The sequence below is a fragment of the Geotrypetes seraphini genome, chromosome 11 (assembly GCF_902459505.1).
Source record: "Geotrypetes seraphini chromosome 11, aGeoSer1.1, whole genome shotgun sequence".
Lineage (NCBI taxonomy): Eukaryota > Metazoa > Chordata > Amphibia > Gymnophiona > Dermophiidae > Geotrypetes > Geotrypetes seraphini.
Window position 1 is genome coordinate 59,403,405 of NC_047094.1, and position 13,917 is coordinate 59,417,321.

At 43.9% G+C, this 13,917-nt stretch overlaps 1 protein-coding gene across 2 annotated transcripts in view; it reads left to right on the forward strand.

Annotated features, from left to right (window-relative positions):
- Positions 1-559: 559 nt before the first annotated feature.
- Positions 560-13,917, forward strand: part of GLIS2 (GLIS family zinc finger 2) — a 207,762-nt gene continuing 194,404 nt past the window's right edge. For both annotated transcript variants that reach the window (XR_004541120.1, XM_033963756.1), the window contains exon 1: positions 560-1,965. The gene's annotated coding sequence lies outside the window, so the exon portion shown is untranslated. The remainder of the gene's footprint in view (positions 1,966-13,917) is intronic.

The following is a 13,917-nucleotide window of genomic DNA, read 5'->3' on the forward strand; positions in this document are numbered from 1 at the left end:
ATGCTTTTATGTTTCATTTATATATTCTGGCAAGGCATAATGCCTTCTTCAGGGAGGGAGTCTGTCTGTACCTCTCCGCTGCTCCCACAGCTATGATCCACCCAAACAGGGCATAGACTGTAACAGAGTCACACACAGATGTAAAGGAAGAGATCTGTCTGCCAGGACTGGCTGCAGTGGCATGAAGGGGTTGTAGTAGGAATCCGAAGGGCTGGTGCATCCTCTGAGGACAAAGAACTAGATCTTCCCCGAAGCTGGCGAGGGAGTGCAAAACGTTTGGTCCCTCTCCGGTTTCAACAGAGATCACTGGCCTTGGAGAGATTCGCTCGTGTGCATAAGTTTTCGCACTCCCGCCGATGTTGCAGAGAAGAAACTGGAGACGTCCCCCACTTAAGAGACCGCAAGAGCAGCGCGGAAAACAAAAGACACCCCCCCAGGAGGTGTGCATTACAGAAATCCATACCCTACTCTAGGAAAAAATAACTCCATATCCCTTGAGTTTAAAAAAAAAAAAACCCAACAAACCCACACCATTTTTGAATTTTAGTCCCTCCCTTTTTTCCCAGGCAAACAAAACTCCCGCTTCCTGCAGTGCGTAGCCTCAGATTGCACCGGCGCTTTTGTATTTCTATGACCTTAACCTTTCCCCCCCATCTGTAAATACCTGTCTCCTCACAGTCCCTTTGCTGACTAGGCTCATGCCTAGCCTAATTGCCACTCTACCACAAGTAGGGTGCTGTTCCTGTGGTTTCCTTCTTTCCTACCTTCTTGGACAGGGTTATCTTGCTTCTGTTTGTGGCGGGAGCTGAACCGTGTCCTCCTATTTCTCTCTCTGGAGCTCTTAAGGCAGAGATTTTGCTCCTCCCCTCCCGGCTCTGTCTCAACTATAAAGGACTGTCTTTTCGCTCCCATCCCTTCCTTTGCTGCTCTACAAAGGGAACAAGATAAAACCAGGATCCTCATTGACTTGTATTGAGATCCTGATAAAAAAAAGCAGGATTTTCCAGAATCATTAGGATCCTGGACCACCTTAACAGCAGACCTCCTCCTGCCTCCTTAGGGCAGGAGCTGTGTGCGTTTTCCTCTCGGGCAGAGTGGTGCCGCTCCCTAGGGCAGGGCTGTTCCCATGCCACCCCCCCCTTCCTGGGACAAGGGCCATGTCTCTCCCCTCCTTGGATCAGGGACCACGTCTCCCGCCCCTACCTCTCCAGGATCTCTCTGCCTGCAGACTGAGCCTGTCCTAGTGCTGCCCTCTAGCAGGAGCAGTTGTGCGCATGTGCAGGAGCCTGCCTATGGTTCCTCCTCGCAGAGTGCCTGATCAGATCCTCTGAGTCCGAGTGCTGCGGTGGGAGAAGCAGCAGCACCGCCGCCGCAGCCCGGGACCCCAGCCTTGCAGCCTCCATTTCCTGCTTCCGAGCCCTCCCGATCCTGGTGCTGAGCGTGTCAGACACCTCCTTCCCCTCCGCCCTTCACACACTTTTGCATTTTAACTTTCCCACCCCTTTCATCTCAGTGTAAGGGGGAGATTTCTAGACGGGCAGAGAGGAAAATAATCCCTCCACCGAGGCATCCACCCAGCCAGCCCCGCAGCAGACAGCCTTCGATTTTCCCCCCTCTGCCCTCAGATCTTCTCTCCCCGCCTTCTCCCGACTTGCAGATGTGGCAATCGCAAGGACCTGGGGCGAGTGTCTGTGTGCACGGGGAGGCAAACCACAGCTTCTTCCTACTGAGGCGAGAATCCCCCCCATCCTAGCTGGTGGATGTGATTTGCGTGTCCAGATCGGGAGTCTGCTGGAAGCCACCCCTCCCTGCCCTGCCTCAAGAATTTGCAGCTTGCTGTGAAAAATCTCTTGGATTCTACTGCTTTTTTCCTATTGCTCTTGGAAACCAAGAATTTTACCACTAGGAAAAATAATAAAAGGACATATTCAGGCAAGTTCAAGTAGAACCTGCAGGAAATCGGAGGTAAGAGGGCTACGAGGGAATTTGATTAAATAAATCACAAATTTGTATGTCCGTTCTAAGAATAGACTAAAGCTGTGATCCGGGTTTATCCAGAGAGTCACTTTTTGGGTGCCAGGGCTGTTGCATGTATCACTGCCTTTTCTTTTTTTTTTGTTGCCCTCCCAGGATCACAAAGATCTACAGTTGGCATATGGATTTCTAAAGGTGCCTTCTGTTCTAAACCCCTGTCCGGGGGCTTTTTGTAAGGTTTTTAAATTAAGCTCTCTAATAGGGGTTTGTAACAGTTCTAAACTCCAGGCTGCTGCTTTATTAAAAGAAAATGTCAGGAGTATGAATTTAATGAGATGCCTGGAAAGCACTCCAGAAGTATACGATTTTAAGGAGAAGGGTTGGGCTATATCCTAGAATCTTTAACAGAATAATAGAACAGATGAATAAAAATGTGGCATTTGGAAATTTGGCTCAGCTTTGGCAGTGTGGGTTGTTTGGTGTGGGGTTGTTTTTTTTTTTTTAGAGATATTTCCCTCAAGCTTACCTGTTTCTGGTTATCTCCTGGAATCAGAAGAGACATTTCACTTCAGCATATAACTCCCCACTCTGTTGTGTACTCTCCCACACCCTTCACAGCACCTTAACAGTTTGTATGTATCTCTCCTTTCCCCCAGTCTTTGCCCTTATGTTAAAACTGAGGGAGAATTTATTCCCATCCCCTTTTTTATATTATCTTCCACATTAGACATCCTCTCCCTTTACTCAGATATAGGACTGTAATAGCAAGAATAGACTAGCTTAGATAGAGGGGCTGTGTGATATCCTAGTCACCCCTGCTCTGTCTACAGTTTAATTTTGAGAAACAAAATTTAGGGAAGATGACTTGCCTACATTCAATCTGCAATCCACCTCAAAGCCCATTGATTCTCACTCTGACTTACCATCTTCATAAATGTATGCTGTTCTTTCTCGCTCCCTGCTTTCATTATTCCTTCCATGCTGTATAATTCATTACTTTATGCTATGTAGACAATGCAAGGTGCACTGGGCAAAAACAAAACAACCCCCCCCCCCCAAGAAATGCTAATTCATTACTAAAATGTGGCAGTACAAATAAACAAGCTTCAAACTAGCCAGCAGTTGGGCAGGTTAGGGCCAGAACTTAGAAAAGATTATTAATGGGCTGCAAACAACAAAGAAACGGAATGCAGCAAGGGAAAAAAAATTCTCTACAGCAGCTTTTCAGATCAAGGATTGGCTTCTTGAGATCAGTGCTTGCCCAGCCTTTCTGCCTGGCAGCCATGCCAGCCTTGGGCATAATTCTAGCAGCAGCAACAACCAAATCAAATCAGGTCTAATGAAGGGGAAGTCATTCTTTTCAGCCTCCCCCCCTCCTTCCCCCAACCAGTGGACAGTGGGTGCAGTTGTAAAGATAGCCCAGTTGACTTTAGGAGTGGTTGCTTGCGACTAAAGAAGCTGATATTTATGTCGATTTTGCTGACAGATGGTGCCGACTGAGGTGGGGTCTCATTCTTCTGCATTATAGTCTGTGCTTTATTAATGGGCCTTTCGTTTGTGGCCCACTTGGAGCGTTTACAACATGAGTCATCTCGGTATGATGGTCACTGACTGGCAACCAACGCTCTGAAATCCTCAAGAGTTGCTGTTATTTCAACTGTATAGAGTTTATATGTACTGTATCTCTTCTCACTAGCTACACTAGTACAGGCAGATTTTTTTTCTAAGCTTAATGATGGTTCTTTCTGTAGGGGAATTTTGCTAGCTTAAACCATTCACACCATGGACTGGAGAATTGCCATCTTTTAACTACAGGTTTCTGGGATCTTAATTGCTGTGTTCTTGGAAGCCTATGAGTTATGTATTCTGTGTACTTGGAAGGCCTGTTAGATGTACATGCTGTGGGCTATTAGGCCTGTTATGTGCTTGGAAGGCCTGCCATATCTGTATGCTGTGCACTTGTAAGACCTGAAATGTTGTGCCATAAGGCCATAAGAACTGTCATATTGGGACAGACCGAAGATCCATCAAGCCCAGTATCCTGTTTTCAACAGTGGCCAACCTAGGTCACAAGTACCTAGCTAGATCCCAAGGAGTTGTTGTGTATGCACTCTGCATATAAAGCTTGTGAAAGTGTGTGCTTGTAAAGCCTGTGAGACAAGCTGCATTTAAAGCCTTTAGTAGAGGAGGGGGTCATAGAGCTTGAATCTGGTTTGGATTTCCCTTCTGTGAATTTTGACTTGGGCCTCAGACTTTTTCAGTTTTGGAGTGATTGGCATGAGGTAAAGGTGTTGGTGGAGGCATGATACTTATAAAGAATCCTTAGCCTCATGGTAGAGGACTGCTGTTGAAGTAGAGAATGCTGTATAATTAGTCCTTTAGTTTCAAGATGACAAATCCAGGGGCATAGCTACCATTGAGCAAGCGCAGAAAAAACCTAGGGCCACCTGCTCTTGAACCAAAGTGCTCTTATTGGCCTCCTGCTCTCCACCTCCACTGCCTGGCATCTCTCTCCCCCTCATCTTCACTTCCCCCTTCCTCCCCCAATAGTCCTCCAAACTCACGCCAACAGTGGCAGTGATATAAACAGGAAGCTTCCAGCCAGCCCCACCAAGCCTTTCCTGTGCCACATCCTGCCTCCTCTGCTTCAACTTTGTGGACAGGACATGGCACAGGAAGGCCAGAAGCTACTTAGTGTTTACATTGCTATGGCTGTCCGCCTGAGTTTAGATGACCAGGGAACAGGGGTTTGTCTAGAGATGAACTACTAGGACTGTGGGAGAGGAGGGGGGGGTGAGAGAGAGAGAACGGAAGGGAGGGATGTTGGGCCTGTGGGAGGGGAGTGGAGGAGAAAGATAGATGAAGAGATACTGGACCTGGGGGGAAGCAGGTGGAAGAGAGACAGAGAGAAATATGGACCAAATTGGGGGAAGAGAGGGGGAGAGAAGAGACTACACTGGGGAAAGGAGAGATGCTGGATCAACAGAGGTAGAGAGAGAAATGCAGGACCATGGAAAAGGGGAATGGTGCTGGTCCTGGTGTGGAGTACAGGTATAGGAGGAAGAGAAGAGGTGCTTGGCATGAAGGGAGCATAGTAACAAGGATACAAAGGGGAGATGTTGAACAGCGTAAGATAGGGATATATAGGACAGATACTGAATATGGGGAGAAGATAGGAATACTAAGGGGCAGATGCTAGACAGGATGGATAGAGATGCAGAAGAAAGATGGTGGATGGTGGATATAGAGAGAAAAGAGATGTCGGGACAGGATACTCTGGAAAGAGAATTAAGAAAAAAATAGAGAAAAACAGAATAATAATAATAGTTTATATACCGCAGTACCGTGAAGTTCTATGCGGTTTACAATGATTAAAATGTATTACAGATCAAGTGGAGTAAACAAAATTCAGAATTGGTGAATAACAGTTCTAAAGATCATTTGTTGAGGACTAAGATTGTATAGGTCAGTTACCTAAGTACTTCAGGAACAGATGTGTTTTTAGGCGTTTCCTGAATTCCCTGTAAGTAGTAGGCACGAGCAATTGTTCCAGGTCTTTACCCCATAGTGCTGCTTGATGTGAGAAAAGATGTTGGTGATAACTTTTAAATTTACAACCTCTAACCGGTGGAGAAACAAAGTTTGGATGTGAAGTTCTCCTGAATCTGTTGGTTATGAAGGAGAAAAGGTCTGTTATATATTTAGGGGCTAAGCCGTAAAGTCCCTTGAAGCAAAAACAGCCAAACTTGAATTTCACATGTGCCTCCATCGGCAGCCAGTGCAGAAGTCGATAGGAAGGTGTCACGTGATCAAACTTCTTCAGTCCACAAAGTAACCTAACCGATGCATTTTGTACAAGTTGCAATCGCCGCATGTTCCTCTGGGAGAGTGCCAGGTAGGCGATGTTACAATAATCGAGTTACTCAGTATGAGAGATTGTACCAGAATTTTAAATGATGGGGACATTGAAGTAAGCTCTGATGGACCGAAGCTTCCAGAGGGTGAGAAAGATCTTTCTAATCAGGGAATCTACCTGGTCTTTCATGGTCAGGCTCTGGTCCAGTGTTACTCCCAATATCTTCAAAGTGGGTTGAATGGGATAACTAAGGTTATTGATGCACAATGATGCTTTAGTGTCAAGTGGGCGTGGCGATGGTATAAAAAATTTTGTTTTCTCTGAATTTAGCTTTAGTCTGAATTCAGTCATCCATTGCTCCATCCGATTTAGTGCTGCTGTTGCTTTGGGGGTGACTTCTGAGACAGAGGTAGTAAATGGGATAATTATCGTGAAGTCATCAGCGTAGCTAAATTGTTTTATCTCCAGTTGGGACAATTGTGCACTCAATGAGGCCATGTAAACATTGAAGAGCAGTGGGATAATGGTGATCCCTGTAGCACGCCAGATGGATTGCTCCATGTATCAGAGAGATCGTAATTAAAACGGACTTGGTAGGTGCGTGATATAAGGAAGCCTCGAAACCAGTTTAATACCTCCTCTGATTCCAATTGCGTCTAAGCATTGTAATAGTTTAGTCCAAAATAATGCTTGGACAACAAAAGTAGAAAAAAAAATTTATTTTTTTTTAAATGTATTGTATTAATATGTAGAGGTTGAACAAATTTTGGGTTCAGTTATGGAGCAGAAATAGGCCCCAAATCATTTTCCTGCCCAGTTTTTGTTTACAGTGGAAACCAAAAATTAGTGCTTTGTCCTATTTGTCTCCCTTCTCCTCCCTTTGAAAGAGGAATTGTCTTTCCCCCCCTGCTCACCTGTAGGTGACCCTCTTGGTCCTATTTTACAATCCCTGGTGGTCTAGGGGTGTAGTCAGGGAAGGAATGATCCCCAGTCACTCTTACCCCTGTTCTCAAAATGGCCGCAATCTTCTGAAACTGCTACAAGAGGTCGTGGTAGCCATTTTGAGCTAACTTGGGCAAGAGTGACTGGGGATCAACCTACCCTTAATATACTACTAGACCACCTGTGATTTGTGGGGGAGGGATTACTCTGTTCATTCTGTTGTTTTTTGTTTGTATAATACAATTGTAAATAATGCAGTTATGATCTTGCATAGTAGTTTATATGGTGAATAGAATGCTCCAAATAAATGCTTTTGATACAAAAGTTTAGCAGGAATTTAAATCTCTAAGGCAGTGTATGTCAAACTGAGTGCCAAGGCACACTAGTGTGCCTCCAGAGATTTCAGGTGTGCCATGGTACACTGGGGAGGAGGAGAGGTGCTGGCGCCAGCTGACTGCCTACAGGACGTGCCTCTTGTGGCGAGAGGCAGGTCCTGTAGGCAATCAGTCTGCAACAACACCTATCTTTCTCCTTGGCCCTCTTCCCTTCTGGCACCCTCCCCCCCCCCCCCCCCCCCCCCCCCGGCATCTCAGGACCCACACACACGCAGACATCAACATGATGATGTTACGCATGCACATGATGTCATCACTACGATATCCGCGCACTTCCAGATGCCTTGAGCTACGGTCACTACCTTTAGTGTGCCGCGGCTCGAGAAAGTTTGCGGGACACTGCTCTAAGGGCTCCTTTTACAAAGTCATGGTAGTGATTTCCCCACAGCAGATGCACTGAAGCCCATTCAGTTCCTATGGGCTCTGTGCATTTGCCACTGTAAAATATGGTCTTTCATTATTTAAATTTTTATATTTATTCTGGCTTGTCTAGAATTTGGGTTATTCTAAAGAATATATAAGCTCTGTTGAGATATGATGAAGATGCAGCATTTTAATCAAACTTGTGGTGTTCAGAATCTAAGATAAAGGAACTTGCAGGAATTATTTTCAAAAAGTATTGGTCAGCATAGGGTTAGGGAAATGTTACAAAGAAGTTAAATTCATAATTAGAGGAAATGTATTGTTCTCAACTACTTTTTCAGAGCATATAGTCCTCGCATTCAGTGACATTAATGTGCTTTTTTATTCTGGATTGTTCACCAGACTGGTATAATGTACGCATTGTAGACCAGTGTCTGGACTCCTTTAGCCATTCTTGCCATTAATTTGTTTTATAACTAAATACAATGCAAAACTGGAAACAACTTACAGCTACTTTCTTTAGTTATTTATTTATTTAAAAGATTTATAAACCGCTTACAATCGAAACGATGTACAAAGTAACATACATAATATAATGACAAACCATAAGTACTTATTATGCATAATTTGGGTAAGGATTTTTTTTTTACATGTATTTACAAAGTTCCTGTCTCCGGAGGATATTTCATTAATTGGTTCACATTCATACAACCAATCTTTAGTTTTCGGTTTCGGTGCCGGTTGAAACCGGGTAATATTGGTAGCAGTTTCAGTTTTTGCTGAAACCGAAAAAAATCAGTTTTGGTTGACCTTTATTAATAAGGCAGCTTTAGGAAATGTGCATCTCTGACATCTTGTAGTTCAGTTTCTATTTCTTTTATGGTTTGTGTACTGGAACTCTGAACAGGTTCCCCCCCTCCTCCCCCAAACCTCACTACCTTTACATAGAAACAGACGGCAGATAAGGGCCACGGCCCATCTAGTCTGCCCACCTCAATGACCCACCCTCTACCTTTCTCTGTGAATAGATCCCACGTGTCTATCCCATTTGGCCTTAAAATCAGGCACGCTGCTGGCCTCAATAACCTCTAGTGGAAGACTATTCCAGCGATCAACCACCCTTTCAGTGAAAAAGAACTTCCTGGTGTCCCCATGCAGTTTCCCGCCCCTGATTTTCAACACAATTCAGTCATTGAGTCTACAGTACACTGGTGATGGAGTGGTAAAGCCCTTTCCATAGTCTGTATTTAAGATGTTATGGCAGAGACCAAATGTCTCTGAACTGGCTTCATGGTTGTGCAAGTAACAGGCAGTATGCTGTCCATAACCTTTTCACAGGTATGGCTATTCACATTGCAGAAATGTGATCTACACTTGATACCCATGGTCTGTTCTTGAAATCTTCAGCACTGATCCGATATTGACTTTTGTTATTGGTAAAGTGGCTTGTGCTGTCGTCATTCTTCTTGCTTCTCCTGGAACCTTGCTTTGTGCAATGTTTTGCCAACTCAGTTTATGTTTGTTAAAAGCTTGATACCCTGCAATATTCTAAAGGTCAATGTGGCTTATATATTTAGTTAAAATAAACTTAAATTGAGAGTTTTGAAAGAAACACCATAAGTTATAGGAAAGTGCTAATCAGTCATTAAAGAAATAAACAAAATCATCAATCACACTCAGTCACACTAATTTCATCTGTGTTGCCTTCAGAATACAGCTCTCCACTTTGAAGTTTAAAGAATTTACGAGTGGGGTGAAATATTGAAGGCCAGCTAAAAAAAAAGTGAGTCTTTAATAGGGTCTTGAACTTGAGAAATGAAAGTTTGTTATGAATGGGCTGAGGCAGGTTATTCCACAGTGAGGGCGATCGAAGAAATAAGCTGCAGTGCGAGTTGATTCGTAGTATGTAACCTTAGGAGAAGAAAGAACTAACCTGTGAGAGTCCAGAGAATGCAGAGTACAGGATGGGGTATATGGAATTGTTACAGAAACAGTATGACGGAACAGAATTTTGTACTTGCACCTATACTGAATAGGTAGCCAGTGTAAGCTGATCAGAAGGGGAGTGACATGATCATATGATTTTGCATCACACAGAAGCCTAGTTGCAATGTTTGTAGCCAATGCAAAAGAGCAGCACTGATGCCGCAGTAGACTGAATTAGAGTGGTCTAATCTTGAGATTATGAATGCATGTTAGAAGGTATGAACTGTGGCAAAATCCAAAGTTTTACTAACTGAATATGCCTTAGCCAATAATATCCCTTCTTTAGTACTTGACCTACCTGGAATTCAAATGAGAGTGAAGTGTCAAATATAACTCCTAAGTAACAGAATGATTTCATGGCAGTTAGATCATTATCAAGTAACCTAATTTGGTTTGCTGGAACAGGAAGCATTCCTGTTATTAACAGGCAATTGTTTTAGTAGGGCTTTAGTCACTCAGTTACCTATCACTGTTCTGCTGGGCAAGTCAACAAATATCACTAGTCCATTGAAACATACAGATTCTGAAATGGGCAGATGTTGTTACTGTGAGTCAAATATGCTCTTCATGCATTTCACTATTTTTATGTTCATGACCTCTATGATCACATCCCTTCCCCATTAGAAAAAAAACAAGTTTTTTCATCATAACAGACCTGGCAAACTGGAGACTTGTGATGGGATGTGCACAGGATTCTTTTTAGGATGATCATATAAGTAGTCCCCAGCATCTCAAGAGAAGGGCAAAGGTCAACAGCTGACAGATCGCCTGGGCTATATTTGCTACATTGTTCTGCTGTCTGCATTCCCCAGATGGGGAGATACTAAGCCCATCCGTGTCATGTGCTGTACTGAAGCAAGCTAGGGCAGTCGATCTTAGTTATAAGACACCTTGTACATGTGTGTGTATCTGTGCAGAAAACATGTATGCCTATGCTGCACATGTGGTTAAGAACATAAGAAGTTGCCTCCGCTGAGGCAGACCAGAGGTCCATCTCCCGCGGCGGCCCATCAGGCCTATTGCCTGAGCAGTGGTCCCTGACTATTTCTATAACCTACCTCTACTCCTATCCCTATAACCTACCTCTACTCCTATCTGTACCCCTCAATCCCTTTGTCCTCTAGGAACCTATTCAAACCTTCTTTGAAGCCCTGTAACGCGCCCCTGCCTACCACAGCCTCCAGAAGCGCGTTCCATGTATCCACCACCCTCTGGGTGAAAAAGAACCTCCTAGTGTTTGTTCTAAACATGTCCCCTTTCAATTTCTCCGAGTGCCCCCTTGTACTTGTGGTTCCCCATAATTTGAAAAATCTATCCCTGTCTACTTTTTCTATGCCCTTCAGGATCTTGAAGGTTTCTATCATGTCTCCGCTTTCCAGGGAGAACAGCCCCAATTTTTTTAGTCTGTCAGTATATGAGAGATTTTCCATACCCTTTATCAGCTTAGTTGCTCTTCTCTGGACTCCCTCAAGTACTGCCATGTCCTTCTTGAGGTACGGCGACCAGTACTGGACACAGTATTCCAGATGCGGGCGCACCATTGCACAATACAGTGGCAGGATGACTTCCTTCGTCCTGGTCGTGATACCCTTTTTAATGATACCCAACATTTTGTTTGCTTTCCTTGAGGCTGTGGCGCACTGTGCCGACGCTTTCAATGTTGTGTCTACCATCACTCCCAGGTCTCTTTCAAGGTTACTTACCCCTAGCTGTGATCCCCCCATTTTGCAAGTGAACATCGGGTTCTTTTTCCCTACATGCATGACCTTGCATTTCCCTATGTTGAAGCTCATTTGCCACTTTTTGGCCCACTCTTCCAGTGTCGTCAGATCCTTTTGGAGATCTTCACAGTCTGCCGTGGTTTTAACCCTGCTGTATAGTTTGTTGTATGTTGTGTACACTGTATGTTTGTACACAACCAGTAATTGAATTTACTGAGGAAGATGTCAAGGTCATACCCACAGTGGTGATTTGGAGCAACTATTTCACTGTAAGTCTAGAAGATATAATAGATCAAATTGGTACACTAAAGATCAATAAATCACCTGAAAGAATTTAAACATAAAATTGTTGTTACTAGTATTTTATCATTTAAAATGGCTCTATAGGTGATACTGAAAACTATATAGACTGGTGAGCTTGATGTCTATGCTGGGCAAAATGGTTGTTGCTGTATTAAAAATCAAAATTATTGACATAACTTAATGGGAATGAGTCAGGATGGGTTCAACAAAGGCAAGTCTTGAATAATAACGTATTAGATTTATTTTAAATGTGCAAAGAAAGAAGTGGATAATGAATGGTAAGACAGTTGTTTATAGTGTATTTGGATTTTTGGAAGGCATTTGACAGATTCCCTCAGGCATTCATTTCATAAGGCCACTGTTTTACTGAAGCTGCTTCAGGGGTAATTACATGCCACCTTCCAAGTCATCATAATTACCTGCTCAGTCTTGGTGATTTGGAAGATGGCATGTAGTGACCCCAAAGCAATTAAGGCCTCTGCGTCTGTCGTTTTAAGGGTTTGAGTTAAGTGCATGATTATGAATAATAATTTTGTGTATATATATATGACTGTAATGAGCCCTACTCCTAATCCAGGGTATGTGGTGTATGATCAAAGTCTCTCCAGTTTACCACTACTTTTTGCCACAATATTTGCATCATGCCAAAGAGAGCTTCCAAACTGCAACCTATCTAGGTGTGCTTGGAAATTATTTTTAATCAAGCCTGTGGCTGTTTCACTGTGTGGAGCTTAACAATCTCATATTGAAATCCTGAGATCATATTTGGGGGAAATAGGTTGCGGTATAGCAGAAGGTTATACCACGATACAAATTTGGGAGAGGGAGAGGAAGTGAAAGGGGCCTTGAAATACCTAGAAAGCAGTGACCAATTAGCTCATCTAGTCTGCCCGGTTGCTCCTGTCCAGGACCGGATTTTCCTATAGGCTAACTAGGCTTCAGCCTAGGGCCTCAAGATCCGTGTCACATTTTTTATAAAGGTTAGTACCAATAACAACATGTTTCATTTAACATATTGATATATATCACAGTAATGATGTATTTTATTATCTCTCATGTAATTTACAAACTTAAAAATGGGAGGTGAAAGGGCCTCATAAGTGGAATAGCCTAGGGCCTCTTTTCATCTAAATCCGGCCCTGCTCCTGTCCCTACTGCAAAGGATATATCTCAACTGCCAGCTATGAAGCTTGGCCACTTGTGGGCTATTTCTTCTTTATCCACATCAGGTTTTGTGTGCTTCTTCATTGGTTCTCTACCATTCCAGATAAATGCATAAAGGGATAAATATTCAGCCACCGACAATGAGCATTTTGCTGACTGCCGCCGGTGTTATTCCTGGATATTCAGTGCCAGGCCATGTCTGGGCTTCGACACTGAATATCTAGTTTATGCGGCACTTGCTAACACACAGCTAGTTACGTCGATAGTCAGAACTTAACCAGCCATGGGTTGCCGCATAAAGATAGGACTGTGTTTTATGTGGTCCCATCTATGCAGTTACCCCAGCTGATTTGGAACTGAATATTGGCACTTAACTAGCCAAATGCTGACTCCACCCCTAGAACACCCACAAAATAATGATTTTCACTTAGGCGCTAATTGCTAATTTTCAGTAGCAATAACCAGTTAAGTGCCACAGAAAATTACTGGATAGCCCCAAACCAGTGGTGTAGTAAGGGAGGTACGTGGGAGGCAGTCTACTCTGGGTGTGGTCTTCCTAAGGGCATGGCACCTCTCCTCCTCTCCGTCCCCCCTCCCGCTCCTCACCTTTTTTACTTCCTTGGCATGAGGTTGCTGCCTACGTCAGCATCGGTGCTCTCTGTGACGTCACTTCTGGGACCCGCACCTAGGAAGTGACATCAGAGGGCGAGCCAACGCTAATGTGGGCATGCTGCTCACGCCGGAAAAGTTAAAAAGGTACGGGACAAGGGAAGGGGAGGTGGGAGAGAGATGCCACCACCCCTGGCGCCGCTCACCCTTACTTATGCCACTGCCCCAAACAAGTGATTTTAACCATTCAGCAGCCATTTCTGGCTGATCAAATCATTTTGAATATCGACCAGATAGATTCCTACTCTTAATCAAAAGCCTGGGCCTGAACTGACTTCTCCCCAAGATTTGTGTTAACAAATCACCAGGATTAGGTGTTATTGCCTCCAGAATCCTGAAAGAGGTTAGATATAAAGTTGCTGTTTACTAGTGATCTGTATCCTACCATTCTCGCTTGGAATTGACCGTGGCTGTTGCAGTATCTAGTTACTGAGGACTTGGTGGCTTTGCTGACCCCAACATAGTTGTTTTTGAGGCATCTATAACCCATGTATGGCCTGTGGTGCAGCTAGGCCAGTGGTCTCCAAACCGTTTCATATAAAAG